The sequence below is a fragment of the Diadema setosum genome, chromosome 10 (genome assembly GCF_964275005.1).
Source record: "Diadema setosum chromosome 10, eeDiaSeto1, whole genome shotgun sequence".
NCBI lineage: Eukaryota > Metazoa > Echinodermata > Echinoidea > Diadematoida > Diadematidae > Diadema > Diadema setosum.
The window spans coordinates 39,529,390-39,533,857 of NC_092694.1; positions in this window are offsets into that span (position 1 = coordinate 39,529,390).

Below are 4,468 nucleotides of genomic sequence, written 5' to 3' on the forward strand. Positions count from 1 at the left end.
AAGGGGAATATGTTGATTTGAACACAGAAGTTGGTCTGTTTTGAAAAAGAAAACAATGAACGTGTTATTTTTTTCCATACAGGTAAGAGGTATCGCATGTAGGCACAAGTCTCCTTGACTTCTCTAACCATTATCAACGAAGCAGGACTACGCAGTACTGTCACTGTCACTGTGGGAATTTATGTGAAACATATCCCAAGAAAACACACAAGAGCATAACTTGATAATACTGGAATGTATAGCTAATGACGTGTCTAGTGTTATATAAAGACTTTATGCTTTCTTATTCATATTATGATATTCAGAAGGCTAATAAATGAAAATGTTATATCGATTGACATGAATATGCTTTAAAGGACAAGTTCACCTTCATAGACATGTGGATTGAGTGAATGCAGCAATATTAGTAGAACACATCAGTGAGAGTTTGAGCAAAATCGGACAATCCGTTAAAAAGTTATGAATTTTTGAAGTTTCTGCTCAGTCACGGCTGGATGAAAAGACTACTATAGCTTGTGATGTCACATGAGTACAACGATATAAAGAAAGAATAAAGAAGATTCAGCATATATCCATTTTTCTAGCATAACAAAAGAACACTCGACTTCTCTCTTTCAGAAGGCAGGGGGAATAATATTACCCTTAAGAAACGTCAGTAGCAAGTGGAAGAAATGTGCACTTTATTCAAAAAGTAAAGTTTTGTTAAATTCTCTTTTTATTTTCCTTATAAAGCTGTAAGCATGTGACATCATTCACTGTAGTAGTCTTCTCATCCAGCAGTGACTGCGCAGATAATTAAAAGATTCATAACTTTTGAATGGATTGTCTAATTTTCCTCAAACTTTCACTGATGTGCTCTACTATTATTGTTGTATTCTCTCAATCCTTATGTATATAAAGGTGGACTTGCCCTTTAAAAACAAAACTACCCCTACCCCTACCCCCCCCCCCAAAAAAAAAAAAAAAAAAAAAAAGTGCAGCAGAATGACGGTGATTGTACCCATGGATGAGATATTGTTAGTTATGGTTGGCTATGGTGCATGGTAACAGTGGATACAATTTTCTTGATAAAGATTGTTTTCGATTGTACCAAGCGATTGTATTAACTAAAAATCATTTTCGTTTTTGATATTTTCCATGGTGAATGGAGTTACTTTCACCAATTCAATGGCGCATATTGAAAGCTGCCTTTTGTGTTTGAATAGATACTGTGTCTTTAAACCTTTTATCTGTCGATACTGTAATGCATTCGTTTGCGAAATATATGTATTTATAACTTTATGGAAAATCACACAAAACTGAATAATGAAATAAACCCGATAAAGCAAGACCGAATTCAAGCGTGTGGATGAGCAAGTCATCAGGTTAAAATTTACTCTCTAAAAAAAAATCGAGTGAAAATATTCACTCTGAAAGGAGTGAATACATAAAAGAGAGTAGGATCGGTAAATATAGATCTTTGTTTACGATGTACCACGGGCTTCCTACAAGTACCAAATAAATTGGTATGAAATATATGAAGAAAGAAAAAGAAAAGAGTGTATTGGTGCTTTCATTGTGTACATCTTGTGTTCATTTAAAAGCGTAAAGTAAAAACATCAACACATCTTCGCTTTTGATTTCACAGTGTTACATTTCTATGCATTTCAATGTAACTAACCACCCAGCGAACTCTGTAGAATTCGTATGTAATTCTATCACAAAAATTAGAAAATCCAATACTTAATTGAACTTTATAGCCTGTCTGTATATATTTTGTCTTACTATGTTTGTTAGAATTCTCTGTTATATCATTTCCTATACGAAACCATAACGGTGGCATAGAAGTGCAGGTGTAATTATAGTTTTACGATGTGTTTGACTACCTGCATGTCCAGGGTGCTAAACGATGGAAATATCTCCACTTTTCGATATATCCATTCAGCTCTATCTATCTATCTATCTATCTATCTATCTATCTACACTGTATCTATCTATTTATCAACCCATTGTTCTGTTATATGACCGCGTGTATGTATGTTTGGTAAAACAATAACTGGTACAATCGTTACTGATAACCCATAATATGCTTTTAATGCTGACGTGGCTAGAGTATCAATTTATATCAGCGTTCAACTCAAGCACGTAGGCTCTTCATCCTCAACGTAATCATGAAATTGGGTTCCAGAAGATAAACGTGATAATAATGATAATAGTAATAACGACGATAACAATAGTAATTATAATAAAAAACACACGTAGTGAAAAGAGGCACGTTAAGAGTATCAGGGCACTATCCAAAATTGTGAAAAGATAAAAGAAAAAGAGAAAGTTTTGTTATTGAATAGATCAAGCAGTGTTTGCAAGGCTGCAAAGGTGAAATATATATTATCAGCAACGTGTAGCAGAACTCAGAAAGAACAAGCTCTTCAAGAGGAACCATATAAAGGTAGATATCAGATATCAGGTAGTAGGGATGTTAGAACATCAAGACGAGATCGAGAGTCAGTCAGAAAGTCTGGTGTAAGATTTGGGAGAATCCACTTAAGCGCGACAAAGATGCAAAGTGTCTAAGAGACGTAGGGAGACAATTCAAGTTGAAGAAGTATGTGGAGAATCAACAATACATCCCCATTGACAGAAGAAACGACTGAGTAAAATGCCGAATTAAATATCACCAAGGCCAAATCCCACAATGATCGGAAAAATCCTCCCCCAGCATTCCCACTGATTTCCACTGATCAGTTACTAGCCATCGCCTTTAAAGGGGGCGAACGCCCCACCCCATTTTTTCGTTTTATTTCTTTTGTTTTAACAAAAGAGGGGGCGCGCCCCCGATGAAACCTTTCTGTGGATCCGCCACTGGAAGCAGTGCATGGATTCTGGCTCAAACATTTCACGACAGTCTAAAATCACAGATTGCCCTGGAGAGAGGAGAGGTTCCCCACTGGCACTCTAACTGGATGACCACATTCGTCATGAAGGACAAATCCAAAGGTAAAGTTACCGCCAACTATCATGACTATCGACTCACAACTTGGTTGAACATAATGGAACTTTAATGACTGATATCTTTGATGTATATATGAGATCTATGGCTTCATTGAAAGGAAGGATTTGTTCCTTGTTGAACAAGAAGGTGGGAAGTGGGGGAGCAGATGAATTAGATATGAACTACGTATTGACAAAATGGTGTAATTTTTGTATAGCTTTGATTGACTACAAGAAGTCTTATATGGTGCCTCACTCGTGGATCGTATGACTGATTGCTTACGTACAGGTTATCTGAGTTGCAGATAACATCCGCACTTTATACTGGCAAATTCTATGAAGACATGATGTGCAGCCTTCACATCGAAAGGCAAAGATCTTAGTCAAGTGAGAACACAACGAGGAGTATTACAAGGGGACTTCATGACAAATCTACCCTTCGTTATATCGATCACTCATCCCACTTGTAATACGATATTAACCATGTTTCGGCCGGTTATGACCACGAGGGAATTCATAGCTCTCTGCATCACCCTCTGTTCATGGACGACGTGACGATAGTTTGTAAAGATGAAAAACTATTTCAAACGGTTCATCTGGTCAGCAAAGGCATCAAACAAGTGTACTACCCTGATTATGATGAGAGGAAGCCATACCATTAAGAGTGAGAAAGTAAAGTTCCTGAATTGTCAAGGGGTTCCATACAATGATAATGGGGCATTTCCAATTAAAATGAATTAAGTGATCAATGCACTATACATCAAATTCGTTCCAATGACTGAGTAAAGAAGAACAAGAGATCTTTTTCAAATTCTTTTTGAAAATGTATGTATGTGTATAAATTGTTTTGTTTTGACACTTACCACGAGCAAACTGATTCGCTTAGGTTTTCTAAAATTACAAACAACTTATCGCATCGAGATGTGTATATTTTTTATGTTGTCAATTTCATGATAAATTGGATTCCTAGCGAAGAAAAATGTCCAAACAATTGAAAATCGACATGCAGTAAATAATATCAACCCAAAGACGATTAACTACATCGTCATAGCAATGACGACCTATTGAACTATGTCATAGCCCTGTGATGTGTGAATCAGTTCTTCGAGACAGTTATGATTACGCTTATGCTCCTATACCATGTGTACAGCACAATTATAAGAGTTATGGAAGTCTCCGAAAAGATGATGAGAGATTATGAGGGAAAGGGAGAGGGAGAGACAAAAAAAGGGGGGGGGGTGGAGAAATGGGGATTTTTTTTTCCTTCTTACATCACCAGATTTCCTCACACGTAAAACGACGTCCTGTGACATGCATAAATTATATACATACCTGTCACTGAAATCCCCTTCTATATTAAAGCAAGTACATGAGGTAGAAGTACAATCAAAAAGTGACGAAATGTGACCCACTTTTTAAAAATATATATATTTATGTAACTTCCATGTAAAACTGAGCTAGATTAGGGTCTGACGAAAACTGAACTTTTATTAGATCA